At 45.2% G+C, this 15,000-nt stretch overlaps 1 long non-coding RNA gene across 1 annotated transcript in view; it reads left to right on the top strand.

The window, feature by feature from the left end:
- Positions 1–2,163, top strand: part of LOC147997835 (uncharacterized) — an 18,373-nt gene extending 16,210 nt beyond the window's left edge. Inside the window, exons 2-3 of the long non-coding RNA XR_015647555.1 lie at positions 827–1,025; positions 1,939–2,163. This is a non-coding gene — a long non-coding RNA (uncharacterized LOC147997835). The remainder of the gene's footprint in view (positions 1–826; positions 1,026–1,938) is intronic.
- Positions 2,164–15,000: the final 12,837 nt, after the last annotated feature.

The raw sequence follows: 15,000 nt of genomic DNA, 5'->3' as shown, positions 1-15,000 counted from the left end.
ATCTTTCTTTCTTCTGAGATTCTCGGAGGTCGACCAGTAGTCCCGACGGCACTTTGCCTTTGATGATCCCTCTCCAATTGTCCTAGGTCGACCAGATGTCCCTAACATATGGCGACGCGTACTTTACTCGATCCACCTGGTATTGACTTCTGGCTTTTTTTTTTTCAATTTATTAATGATATACCTATAATATATAATATATAATATATTATATATCGACCAGTTGGAAAACGAGGTCGACTAGTTGTCCTATGCCTTACATACAAAGCAGTGACTGGTACTTGCAGTACTATGATTTTTTTGTTTTTGTTTCTTTTTCTTTTTTTTCGGAGCTGGGGGACCGAACCCAGGGCCTTGCGCTTGCTAGCTAGGCAAGCACTCTACCACTGACCAACTGAGCTAAATCCCCAACCCCAGTACTATGTTTCCGCCCCCCCCCCTTTGGTTTACATTCAATCTCTCTCTCTCTCTCTCTCTCTCTCTCTCTCTCTCTCTCTCTCTCTCTCTCTCTCTCTCTGTGTGTGTGTGTGTGTGACAGGGGAGGGTCGGCCAGTTGTCCCTTCCATTATAAGCAAACTGAAGGTATCAATTGGTCAGCTGAATAGTTCTCTGCTTTCCATTGTTCTCACCATCTCTCCAGTCGTATTTTTTATAAATATTGAATATTAAATATATGTGGGGGGGGTGTGGCTGTGTGTGCATGAGTTCCTAGGTACGAACCTGAGGGAGGGAGGGAGGAGGGAAGGAAGGAAGGGAGGGAGGGAAGGAAGGTCGACCAGTCAGCCTCCTTTCTTTTTTTTTAAAGTTATTTCCTCTTCTTTTCCAGAATTATTTATTTTGTGTCTATGAGTACACTGTAACTATCTTCAGACACACCAGAAGAAGGCCTCATCCCATTACCGATGGTTGGGAGCCACCATGTGCTTGCTGGGGATTGAAAACTCAGGACCTCTGGAGGAGCGGCCAGGGCTCTTAACCGCTGAGACATCTCTCCAGCCCTCTTTTTCCAGTTTTAAATAAGCCTCGTTAGTTGAGCGATCTGGGGAGTTGCTTTTCTTTCCAATTTGTGTGTGTGTGGGGGGGGCAGCAATGGATCCAGTATCCAATTCCCCTTTCTCTCGATAACATCTTATTACAGTAAGATGGCTCGATTTCATTTGCAATTACTTTCTTATTCTAGACGAAGGTTGATGAATAAATCTTCTTGTCGCTCCATGAAGGAGGGAATAAAATAATATTTGGCTAGGTCTATATTCCTTCATTTTTATTTCTCTTTGTTTCTTGTCCTTTCTTTAAAAGAAAGAGGTCAACAAATCGGTGTGTACCACCACCACCACCACCACCACCACCACCACCACCACCACCACCACCACCACCACCGAGTTGTAGGGATCCATTATGGGCCCCTGTCTGTCTGCCTGTCTGATTCATTCGTGTTTATTTAAACGTCCTCCAATGATGGTTGTGCAGTGAAAGAAATGCGTGCCCGAGCTCGAGCTCGTGCGCAAACACACACACACACACACACACACACACACACACACACACACACACCACACGGGGGGGGGGCAATGGGGGGTGAGGAGGAGGAGGAGGAGGAGGAGGAGGAGGAGGAGGAGGAGGAGGAGGAGGAGGAGGAGGAAAGCTTGGGTTGGGTGGTTTGAGGATTTGAAGGTTTAGCCCTGCAATGTTCCTTACAACTTAAAAACTTTGTGACACACAAAGCGATATTCATTTTCTCCTTCTACTTTTCACTCTGTAGACCAAGATGGCAGACTATATCAGCCTTTGTGGAATGTGACCTTGTATTGCTTTGCCCTACTCTGCTCTGCTCTGCTCTGCTCAACTTAACAGACGTGTTTTTGCTTTTGTTTATGATTTTTGCTTGCTTGCTCGCTCGCTCCCATGACTTGACTGTGGTTTCCCTTTCTATTACAGCACGGTGACCAGACTGCCTTGGGGTAATCAGAAAGGAGGCCAGAAGCAGTCTTTTTTCTGACGCACTGAGACTACATACCAGCCGATTTGGAGGAAAAGATATCCCTCTCTCCCTCCCTCCCTCCCTCCCTCCCTCCCTCCCTCCCTCCCTCCCTCCCTCCCTCCCTCCTTGACCCATTTTCCCTCTTTCCCGATACACTCAATAAATTTAAAGTAAATCAATGAATCAAGTCTCTAGTAATTTATTTGTTGGGATTTATTTGTTGGAAATTATCCCTCCACACCTTCGCCCCTCCCCCCACCACTCGAGGATGTCTCCCTGGGGGGGGGCGGGGGGGTTGGGTGGACTCGTGTAGGCATACCTCTCCTCCCTTGGCTTTCCGGTCCACTTCGCTCCAGCATACCTAACTCTTTGGAAATGGTAATAGAGTTCATGACACACCCTCACAGAGAGAGGAAGAGTCCGATCGTTCACTGATTCGCTCTCAGCCAGCCTCGCCCTGACAGCTCAGGCATGTCTAAATCCGAATGTGGGCAATATTTACATGACTTGACTTGGTGCTTCTAACTTTTTCTCTCTCTTTTTTTTTTTCTTCTTTAGTATTTTTTTCTTTACCCTACAAACAGCACACTGCAGCTGTCTTCGGACACACAGCAGATCGATCCCATAACAGAGGGTTGTGAGCCACCATGGGAATAGAACTCAGGACCTCTGGAAGAACACAGTCAGAACTCTTAACTGCTGACTCCATTATTTCCGATTAATGTTTAATGTTTATTTTATTTTATTTTATTTTATTTTATTTTATTTTCGGAGCTGGGGACCGAACCCAGGGCCTTGTGCTTCCTAGGCAAGCGCTCTACCACTGAGCTAAATCCCCAACCCCAATGTTTAATGTTTAAATAAATAAACCTTGTAAAGAAATTAAGCATCTTAAAACCATAGGCATGTGCATCCCCTCCTCATTCGTTCATTCCCTCGCTCATTCATTCAGACAGACAGACAGACAGACAGACAGACAGACAGACAGACAGACAGCAACCAAAGTCTAGCCTTTAACAAAGCAAGAAAGCATACCCTGCGGGACGCACAGATGAATTCCTGAGGCTTACCCTGCAGAGCTTACATGAGGCTTAGTAAAGGACTGACCTGACAACAGCTACCTACATACGTTGAAAAGTCTACCTGGTATTGACGGATGATGACAAACTGTATGTGTGATACAAAACTGTATGTGTGGTTCCCCTTATAACTCATCTCGAAGAGCCCAGCTGTTGGGGCTCGTTCTTTTGGGGGGAAATGGAGGCTTTTCATCTTTCCCAAAGCTCCTCCTAGATCCTTTCTGTCCATCTGTCCATCCGTCCGTCCGTCCGTCTGTCCGTCCGTCCGTCCATCAAATTCTACCCTAGGCCTGCCCTTAGGTTGGTGGTCGTCCATTGAGTGCTAGTGACTTCTGACTTGTCTCTGTCTTCCCCTCTGAGAACTGTATTTAGATCTGATGCAGGCACGCAGGCAGGCAGGCAGGCAGGCAGGCAGGCAGGCAGGCAGGCAGGCCCTCCCTCGTTTTGAAACAGACAGACAGACAGACAGACAGACAGACCAAAGGGTCAATGACTGACTGCACTTAAAGGGGCTGTTGACTCCTCTTTGGAGTTACCGCTGTTTAAAACTTGCTTGATAAAATAAAGTCATCGAATCCAAACTACGCAAAGGGGACACTATAACAAATTACGACTGCTTGTGTATATAGAAAACAGGGTTTTTTCTTTCCCTTATTCCATTATGTATGTTTGCTTTTCTTCAAGAATAAAACCGGCTAGGTGGTGCCTCGGAGACTTTTTTTTTTTTCCCCCCAGGAGTCCCTTCGGGCCCTGCCAGCGGGAGCCTGGACCTCTGAGGCCAGAGAGGGTGTGCTGTATCCCCGGCTCGCTCCCTCCCTCCTGGGATCAATCTAAAAAATGGACAGTTTTGGACACAAGCTTAAGTAATGTTCAGCTCATTCATGCAAGAGAGATGTAGGAAGGACAACACCCCCACCCCCACCCCCACCCCTACCCCCACCCGACCAAATAATACCCTAACCAATAAAAACTAGCTCCTTACTCCTCCGCCTGAGGATTTCTGCGGTCTCATGGTTTGTTCTTGGTTGTTGTTGTTGTTGTTGTTGTTGTTGTTTTGTTTTGTTTTGTTTTGTTTTGTTTTGTTTTGTTTTGTGTTTTTCAGACTTTAAGACAAATGTAGGGGTTGGGGATTTAGCTCAGTGGTAGACCGCTTGCCTAGGAAGCACAAGGCCCCGGGTTCGGTCCTCAGCTCCGAAGAAAAAGGAAGAAAAAAACAAAAACAATAAGACAAATGCTTGTTGTGATTCTCATTTCATTTCAAGGCTGCTATTCTCTAAATCAGAAGGACTCCCTTACAATTCTTCATGGGTAAACTTGCTTTACATCCCTGACATCAACAACAAAAAGAATTCAGAAAGTGGTGATGGACCAATCTGTTTGGGTGTTTCTTGCCTGCTTGACCTTGACTCGCACAAGAGAGCATAGAGAATAAAATAAAGTAGGTGGATGGAGAGATGGCACCGTCGTTAAGAGCACTGATTGCTCTTACAGCGGTCCTGAGTTCAATACCCAGCCAACACATGGCGGCTTGCAACCATCTGTAATTGTCAATCATGCCCTCTTCTGGGGTGTCTGAAGACACCTACAGGGTACTCGAATAGACATAAAACAAACAAACAAACAAACAAACAAATCTTTAACAATTAAAAACAAAAAGAATAAAATAAAGCGAAGGACCCGCCTTGGAGACCTGCCCGGTATTGCTCCAGAGTCTACTTTTTAAAACACAGAGGTAGGGGTTGGGGTTTTAGCTCAGTGGTAGAGTCCTTGCCTAGCAAGCTCAAGGACCTGGGTTCAGTCCTCAGCTCTGGGAGAAGAAAAAAAATACACACACACACACACACACACACACACACACACACACACACACACACACAGAGAGAGAGAGAGAGAGAGAGAGAGAGAGAGAGAGAGTTTGACAGCAATAAAAAACAAAACAAAACCACTTTAAAATACAGAGATGTAAGGATACTCAGAGGGCTCAGAGGAAGCAACCAAGTGTTTGTTATATGGGTGCCAACAATATGGTTCATCTCTTCTTCTCTTCCACGTGGCATGGTGGCCAAGGTGGTGGGGAAACCACACAGTGAAAGGAATTGAACTACAGCACACAAGCAAGTCTCCCTCCCAGACATGAATAAAACTGAAATTAGGCTAAATGTACAATGAAAGGAAGCCAGGTGTTCGTGCATGTCTTTATTTCCATCATTCAAGAGGCAGAGGTGTTTAGAACTGTGTCTCTGTGAGATAGAGGAAGGCAGGCAGGCAGGCAGGCAGGCAGGCAGGCAGGCAGGCAGGCAGGCAGGCAGGCAGGCCTGATCTAGGTACTGATTTCCAGGTCTATGTGCAGACACCCCTGACTCAAATAAAGGAGTGAAAAGGAAAAAAAAATACAATTCACCTGGAAGGGTCAGCCAGCCATCAGATGCAGTGAACTAGAAAATTGGGATTCTCAACTGAGGCCTGTTCCCTCCCTCCCTCCCTCCCTCCCTCCCTCCCTCCCTCCCTTCCTTCCTTCCTTCCTTCCTTCCTTCCTTCCTTCCTTCCTTCCTTCCTGGCTTACAGACAGCCAGGTCCAAGCCCAAAAGAGTCCAGCAAGGAGCTTAGAGACTATGAGAGAGTGCACAGGTGTTCTAGGGAGGAATCAGCTCACCACCCAGCATCCCCATTTGGGTTCTTGTGCAATCGACACAGGGAGATTGACAATCTGGAATTTAGTGAGAAATCAAACAAGGGACACAGAATGCAAAATATTTATTTACACAGCAAGTGGGTCAGTTGGATTAGCAAGCTAGGACACCCACCCCCGACCCCATCCCAGCCCCCTACCACTGCCGGGTCTCCCTTCCTTGTTATCCCTTTCTCATGCCTCCCTCAATATGGGCACAGAGGACCAGGAACATGTTTCTCTCAAAAACGCGTTTTCTGCTGTGAACTCAGTCTGGCAGAGAGTGAGTGGGTGAAGGATCCCTAAAGACCAGAGAGTTTATTAGAGGAAGGCTACCTCACAGTGTTCTTCACACCAGGAACAACAACAACAACAACAACAACAACAACAACAACAACAACAACAGCAACAGCAACAGCAACAGCAACAGCAACAATGAATCAACAAATGGTGGACAGGAGATGAGCAGGGATGCTGGGGGGATGGGAGGGAGGGTAGGGCTGGTGAATCTGCACCTCCCTGAAGGTCTGCCTGTGAAATACTGGTTGATATATGCCTAGTTGAGGACAATATTCCCCTCTCCTGTGGTTTTCAATGGGACATGACTTCATTGCCAGAGACTATGGAATTGTTTCCATTTTCCCCTTCAAGAACTGTGTTTAGATCTGTTACAGACAGGCTCTGGGTTTTGAAACAAACAAACAAACAAACACACACACACACACACACACACACACACACACACACACACACAGAGAGAGAGAGAGAGAGAGAGAGAGAGAGAGAGAGAGAGAATAGAGAAAAACAGAGACAGACACAAGAGAATTTGATCTCTCTCTCTCTCTCTCTCTCTCTCTCTCTCTCTCTCTCTCTCTCTCTTTCTCTCCCCCTCCCCCCTCCCCTAGTTTCTCAGACTGGGTTTCTCTGTATTCGTCTGTAGGGCGGGAAGGACTGAAACTCTCAGATTCACCTTTCTCTGCCTCCCTAGTGCTGCTTTGATGGTAGTTTGGGGAGATTGGGATAGGAAGTAAAAAAGCTTGAGTGCTGATATCAAAGCCTCCCCTCCCCCCCACATGCATGCATGCATACACACACACACACACACACACACACACACACACACACACACACACACACACCCCTACCTGTCTCCTTCACACAGTTATTAAAAACTTTTTAACTGTGATTTAGAAAGTGTCTAGGGCTGGAGAGATGGCTCAGCGGTTAAGAGCACCCGATTACTCTTCCAGAGGTCCTGAGTTCAATTCCCAGCAACCACATGGTGGCTCACAACCATCTGTAAAGAGATCCGAAGCCCTCTTCTGGTGTATCTGAAGACAGCTACAGTGTACTTATATATAATAAATGAATAAATCTTTAAAAAAAAAAAAAAAAAAGAAAGTGTCTAGATCATAGCTTCAGAGTCAGCACATCCTCTCCATACAGAAGACACTGACTGACTGACTGACTGACTGACTGACTGACAGACGGACGGACGGACGGACGGACACACACACACACACACACACACACACACACACACACACACACACAAATACATATTTATATATTTAAAATGATGCTTAAAAAAAACCCGTCTTCCTGTATAACGGAGGTTTAAAGGGAATCTGGCTGACAGCACGTTTTTGTGGTGTTTTAATTCCTTTTTTTTTTTTTTAACCAAATAGGAGGGAGATCTGTTGTCCCTTTTATTAAAAGCCAAAGTATTAAGTGGCGAGCCGATGTTTCAACTTTCACCATTCTGTTCCTTTCACCAAAAAGAGGGGGTTCTTTGGCTTTTCCTTTCCTTTTTGAAACAAAACCAGTTGGCCTAGCTTCCCTGTTCCTTTTCCCTCTTCCACGGTATGCTCGATGAAATAAAGTAAACAAATGAAGTTTCTAGTTATGTATTTGTTTGGGAGACCCGAACTATCTCTCAAGAGAGAGTTGCGGGTGTTGGGGATTTAGCTCAGTGGTAGAGCGCTTGCCTAGCAAGCGCAAGGCCCTGGGTTCGGTCCCCAGCTACGGAAAAAGAAAAAAAAAAAAGAAAAAAAAAAAAAGAAAGAAAGAAAGAAAGAAAGAAAGAAAAGAAAAAAAGAAAAGGAAAAAAAAAAGAGCGAGTTGCATCTCCCCGCCGCCCCCCCACACACAAGGCCTCCTCCCTGTATGTGGGGGGAGGGGGAGGGGTGGACAGGAGCTAGCTGAGAGGGGGTGGGGTGGGGCGGGGCTGGAGAATATGCAGGTCCCTGAAGGTCAGTCGGGGAAATACTGCTGCTGCCCTAGCACGCTTCAGTGCCTCTTTAGAGTTTAGAGTTTTCTAAAGTTTTCTGCCTGAAATCAGCGAGTGATGATTTCACTGTGAAATGATGTCTGATCATCGCTCTCGCTGTCCTGTCAGGGCTCCGGCTCCTGGCAAATGTCTGACTGAAGGAAACCTTAGTTAGACTCACACCCAGCTGTTTGGAAATGGTAATGGAGTTGATAGCACACCCTGGGGGAAAGAGGCAGACTCCCTTTTTGCTCACTCTCAATTCCCAGCCTCGCCCTGCCAGCTCGGGGATTTCTAAGTAAGGGTGAATCTGGACCATATATGTACAGGGTTTGGCGTTTCTGATTCATGTTTAATGTTTAGTTAAATAAAGCTTGTCAAGGGCTGGAGAGATGGCTCCGAGGTTAAGAGCACTCACCGCTCTGCTCTTCCAGAGGTCCTGAGTTCGATTCCACAGAAACCACATGGTGGCTCACAACCCTCTGCAAAGGGATATCCCATGCACTCTACTGCCCTGTGTATATGAAAAGGGCTTTAGTGTACTCAATGTAAGTGAAAATAAATAAGTAAACCTTTAAAAGAATGAAACAAAATGAAGCTTGCAAAGAAATTGAGCATCTTAAAATGCCAGGCACGTTTATCCGCTCCTTTTTTTTTATTTCGTGTGTGGATCACATAACCACAGAGGTGGTTCCCCTTTCCTTAACCTCGACAGCCCAACTGGGACAGAAGTGCAAACTATCATCTACCTATCTGGGAGTGGAGTGGTTGGATACAGGGAGATGGAGCATTTGCAGTTAGTAAAGTTCTGATGTCGGTTTTTATTTCCTTTCATTTTTGGATAGATATCGGGAGCCTTTTTTTTTTTTAAGTACAAATTTTGTTTTCTGTGCAACATTCTGATCATAGTTTCCCATCGCAAAGCTCTTTCCAGATCCTTCCTCCCCATCCACCACCCCGTACTAACCCAGGCCTGCCCTTAGATGTGGTTGATGCATACCCAGGTGAGTCTCCATTGGAGAAAGGACGATATTCCCATCTCCTATGACTGTCAATGGCCGATGACCTAAATGCCAGTGACTTCGGACTTGACTCCATTTTCCCCTCTGAGAACTGGGTTTGGATCTGTTGAACGCAGGCAGGCCCTCGGTTTTGAAACAAACAAACAAACAAACAAACAAACACACCAAAAAATATTTAAAGCAGGCAACAACTGCCTGCACGCCAAGAGACTGTTGACTCCTCTTTGGAGATAGTACGATGTGAAACTTGCTTAATAAAGTAGAGTCCACACAACACAAAGGGAACACTTTAACAAATTATGAAGGAGAGAGGGGGGGGGGTATGTTTATCTACCTCCTCTTGTTTCTCAGACTAGAGATTTCATCTTCCTCTGTCTCTCGAGTGCTGGTGGCTTTGCTGCTGGTTTGGGGGGGGGATTGGGATAGGGATAGGAAGAGAAAAGGCTTGAGTGCTGATTTTAAAGCTCTCTCTCTCTCTAAAGCTCTCTCTCTCTAAAGCTCTCTCTCTCTCTCTCCCCCCCTCCTTCTCTCTCTCTTTACACACACACACACACACACACACACACACACACACACACACACACACACACACACACACACTGGAGAGGAAGACAGGAAGACCTATCTAGATGCAACGTGAAGAAGGCCTATGTCAGATGAGTTAATGGCTAGGGAACTGTTAGCTGGCTAGTCTGCCATTTTGTTGCAGTTGCTAATATTATAAGGACACTTTCTCATTGGTTGTTTCTGCTGTTGCTGCCAGAATTCATTACATATTCTGTTAGGCTCTTCTGTGTGATAACACACTCAGAAACCGAACACTGTTGAAGTCAGTCTAACTGCTTTCTTTGTTGTCTAGTTACCCGCAATAATCTTGGACCTGAACTGAACACCCAGCAGCACTTCCCGCACCCACCCATGTATAAGCTTTTATAACCTGGACCACCAACACTAGAGCGACAGGGCAGACAGAGACTATTTGGAACCGGACTTCCATTTTGAGTTTTTGTTTGTGTTCTTGTTTTTTTCTCCTGTCCTGTCCTGTCCTGTCCTGTCCTGTCCTGTCCTGTCCTCTCTGTCTGTATGTCTGTCTGTCTGTCTGTCTGTCTGTCTGTCTGTCTGTAAATCCACACATATAGTTCTTTCCACATCTTATATCTCAAAACAAATAATGCTTGCTGTGATCCTCATTTCATTCAAGGGTACTACTCTCTAGACCAGAGGAGCCCCCTTACAATTCTCCACAGGTAGTGATGACCGGAGTGTTCAGTGCGACTAAGCAGGAATTATATGGTTGCCGCCATTATGCTTGATCTTACCGAAGGTAGGGTTGCGGGGCATGGTTGCCACGATGGCGACCAGTAGACCGTGATTGAGGAGACGGAACAATAATTAACCTACAATTCTCCCTCTCTGTCAACTGTTTCTCTGTCACTCTCTGTCTCTCTTCCCTCCTTCCCTCCCCCGTCTCTCAGACCTGAATGAGCATTGGAACTAAAGTAAATGTACATGTGAAAAGAAGCCAGGTGTGGTGCTGCATGTCTTTGATTGCATCACTTGAGAGGTGAAGGTGGGTAGAACTCTGTGAGCAGGCTGCAGACCTGAACCAGGTACTGATTTCCAGGGCTTTTGTGCAAAGACCCCTGACTCAACTAAAGAAATGAGGAGGAAAATAAAGAAACAGATACAATTAACTTGGAATAAACCAAACAAACTAAGAAAAAGGAAAGGCAGTAATGGAGTGGCCTGGCTTACAGAGGAGGGGCAGACATTTATCTGCCATTGCCTCCTCGGTTGAACACACAAACACACGCATGGGGGAGGGGGGAGAGACAGAGACAGAGAGAGACAGAGAGACAGAGAGAGGAAGAGAGACAGAGACAGGGAGACAGAGAGAGAGACAGACACAGAGAGAGAGAGACAGACAGACAGAGACAGAGAGACACAGAAAATTCGATCCCTGTCTCTCTCTCTCTCTCTCTCTCTCTCTCTCTCTCATCACAGGCTGAGCTCAGGGACAGTGAGTTCCACACTCACTCAGAGAAAAACTCTGTCTCCAGTCACCCTCACCCACACGCCTTCAAAATGATCCATTGTACTATTTTAGATTTATGTCTGAGGAGCCCCTCTCCCTCCGCCTCCTCCTGTTACGTTGTAGAAACGTTTAATCCCAAACAGGGCTTCTCTCCTACCCTGCCTTGATGATTCTGTTCCTGGATAAAAGATACACAAGCTTTATTATCTACAGGAAGCCTTAAATAGCACTAGAAGACCTGGGCAGGCAGATATCTACCCTCTAGGTTGTTAGTTTTGGGGGTTTTGTTTGTTTGTTTGTTTTTGTGTTTTTTGTTGTTGTTTTTAATTTTTTTAGATTTGTTTTTTATTTATCTGAGTATGCTGCAGTTATCTTCAGACACACCAGAAGAGATCAATCAGATCTCATTACAGATGGTTGTGAGCCACCATGTGGTTGCTGGCAATTGAACTCAGGACGTCTGGAAGAGCAGTCAGTGCTCTTAACCGCTGAGCCATCTCTCCAGCCCCTGTTGTTGTTTTTTGTTTTGGTCAAAAACCTGGATTCTCGGGGTTGGGGATTTAGCTCAGTGGTAGAGCGCTTGCCTAGCAAGCGCAAGGCCCTGGGAAGAGCAAGGTCCCCAGCTCCGGAAAAAAAGAAAAGAGGAAGAAAAAACAAACAAAACAAACAAAACAAAAAAAACCCTCTGGATTCTCAGGAGCTGTGTGGTGTGTCCTCTTATGTTCTGGTGCCCTCTTCTGGCATGCAGACATATAGGAATCAGAGAGAGCCCACATTTTTGTCCAGGAACAAACAAACTGCCAAACTGCCAAACAAACAACAAAGGATTGTAGGTTTTGACTGGCTCTGTAGGTTTCAGAGAAAGGCAGGGCAGACCTCTGTGAGTTTGGGACTAGACTACTCTACCGAGCAAGTTCCAGGGAGGGATTCCACAGGAGCACAGTGGACTGGACAAAATTTTGACTTTGTAATTTTATTTTTTGCCCAATTGGGATTTATGATTTGATTGTCACAAAACTTATACCTTTCATTTTATTTTATTTTCGGCCAAAATTTCATTTTCAGTTTCACTTCCGATTTAACTTTTAATTTCTTGTCGCGCTTATGTTCGGATCGAGTTAATTCTCTGGGGAGCTGTGCCCTTGCCACTGGTGCTGGCAGAAGGGGATCCCGAGATCTAGAGGTTCTGTGTGGTGGGCTGTGTGGCAGAGGAAAAAAATGAAATTAAGAACATATATAAATCTATGGATTTGTATAAGGAGAAACGTATGGTATGGTGGGAAGATGTAAGGGAGAGAAAAATAAAAAAAAAAGATAGATAGATAGATAGATAGATAGATAGATAGATAGATAGATAGAGTGATTCATGCTCCCAGCCTCCTATGTACAGAGTTCCCCGAGGCGTTTTTACTCGCCAAATAAAGACTGCGGTGTTTCCCAACACACCATGTGAATGTCCGTGGCTGTCGAAATTATTTCATTTATGTTTTTCACGTTTGTCGTCCGTGTCACTTCAAAGGCCATTGTGACTTCAGTCTTGTTATTGATTCATATATGCTTTCTATTTCTTTTCATTTTTCAAAACCTTTTTGTCTAAATTGTATTTGTCATTCACCTTGATTTAAACATTTATTAAAGTCCAGTTTGCCATTTATTCGTATTTACTCGTACTTTATTATTATTTTATAAATTTATTCCATCATTTCGTTTCAGTCGTCTATATTTGCCCTTCCTCTCGTTCCCGCTTTTCTTTTTTTTTCTTTTTTCTTTTTTCTTTTTTCAGAGCTGGGGACTGAACCCAGGGCCTTGCATTTGCTAGGCAAGCACTCTACCACAGAGCTAAATCCCCAACCCCGTCGTTCCCACTTTATGTCTGTTAACATTTAATTGTTTTATCTCCCTTGTCCTTCTGTGTCCCTCGTCTTAATTTCTGCTTTATTGTTTTCTTTTTTTTTTTAATTTATTTATTTAACGCATGTGAGTACACTGTAGCTGTCTTCAGACACACCAGAAGAGGGCATCAGATCTCATTACAGATGGTTGTGAGCCACCATGTGGTTGCTGGGATTTGAACTCAGGACCTCTGGGAGAGCGGTCAGTGCTCTTAACCGCTGAGCCATCTCTCCATCCCATCTGTTTTATTGTTTACATCGCACTTACTCTGTTTTTATGGCGATCTATTAACTTTTTTCCATGTCAGTCGTCGGTATCTGTTGATCACCTTGATTTTATTTTTTTTTTTCTTTTTTCTTTTTTTCGGAGCTGGGGACCGAACCCAGGGCCTTACTCTTGCTAGGCAAGCGCTCTACCACTGAGCTAAATCCCCAACCCCGATCACCTTGATTTTTGTTTTATTGTTTATTCACATTGACTCTTTATTCATTATTATTTTTAAGTAAAATAAAATAAATAAAATTTAAATATGGTAAAAATATTTGTTAAACAGATATTAAAAGGGAGGTCTACAGCAGATTTTTAAACTAACGGGCACACACACACACACACACACACACACACACACACACACACACACACAAATTTCTCCCAGAGGTCCTGAGTTCAATTACCAGCAACCACAAGGTGGCTGACAACCATCTGTAATGGGATCTGATGCTCTCTTCTGGTGTGTCTGAAAATAGCTACAGTGTACTCTTACGCATAAATAAAATAAATAAATCTTTAAAAAAAAAATAAAATATGAGGTTGGCTCTCTTTGCTCCTCTCTTTGCTCTTTTGCTCTTCCTCTCTTCCCCTCTTCCCCTTTGTCCCTTCTCTCCCCATTCCCCTCCCAAATTCTCTCCACGTGCTCATGACTGGCCTTTACTCTCTTCTTCTACCTTTCTTCTCTCATTAAACCTCTCCGTGGAGGGGGAGGGGTGTGTGTGTGAGTGGGGGGAGGGGGGAATGAGGTTGACCAGTCTTCCTGTGTAACAGAGGTTTAAAAGGAGGCTGGTCGACAAAACGTTTTTTTTTGTGGTTTTTATCTCTCTCTCTCTCTCTCTCTCTCTCTCTCTCTCTCTCTCTCTCTCTTTCTCTCTCTCTCTCTTAATCAACTCGGAAGTCGATCTGCTGTCCCTTTTATTAAAAGCCAAAGTATTAAGTGGCGAGCCGATGTTTCAACTTTCACCATTCTGTTCCTTTCACCAAAAAGAGGGGGTTCTTTGGCTTTTCCTTTCCTTTTTGAAACAAAACGAAAGGAGGAGCTCGACCAGTTGGCCTAGCTTCCCTGTTCCTTTTCCCTCTTCCACGGTATGCTCGATGAAATAAAGTAAATAAATGAAGTTTCTAGTTATGTATTTGTTTGGGAGACCCGAACTCTCTCTCAAGAGAGAGTTGCATCTTCCCGCTGCCGCCCCCCCCCCCACACACACACACAAGGCCTCCTCCCTGTATGTGGGGGGAGGGGAGGGGTGGACAGGAGCTAGCTGAGAGGGGGTGGGGTGGGGCGGGGCTGGAGAATATGCAGGTCCCTGAAGGTCAGTCGGGGAAGTACTGCTGCTGCCCTAGCACGCTTCAGTGCCTCTTTAGAGTTTAGAGTTTTCTAAAGTTTTCTGCCTGAAATCAGCGAGTGATGATTTCACTGTGAAATGATGTCTGATCATCGCTCTCGCTGTCCTGTCAGGGCTCCGGCTCCTGGCAAATGTCTGACTGAAGGAAACCTTAGTTAGACTCACACCCAGCTGTTTGGAAATGGTAATGGAGTTGATAGCACACCCTGGGGGAAAGAGGCAGACTCCCTTTTTGCTCACTCTCAATTCCCAGCCTCGCCCTGCCAGCTCGGGGATTTCTAAGTAAGGGTGAATCTGGACCATATATGTACAGGGTTTGGCGTTTCTGATTCATGTTTAATGTTTAGTTAAATAAAAGCTTGTCAAGGGCTGGAGAGATGGCTCTCCACAGAGGTGGTTCCCCTTTTCTTAACCCAACTGGGACAGAAGTGCAAACT

Source organism: Rattus norvegicus, unplaced genomic scaffold (assembly GCF_021556685.1).
Source record: "Rattus norvegicus strain SHRSP/BbbUtx unplaced genomic scaffold, alternate assembly SHRSP_T2T unassigned-0000040, whole genome shotgun sequence".
Classification (NCBI taxonomy): Eukaryota; Metazoa; Chordata; class Mammalia; order Rodentia; family Muridae; genus Rattus; species Rattus norvegicus.
Note: the sequence above shows the minus strand (reverse complement) of the source record. Positions and strands in the feature narration are given on the sequence as shown.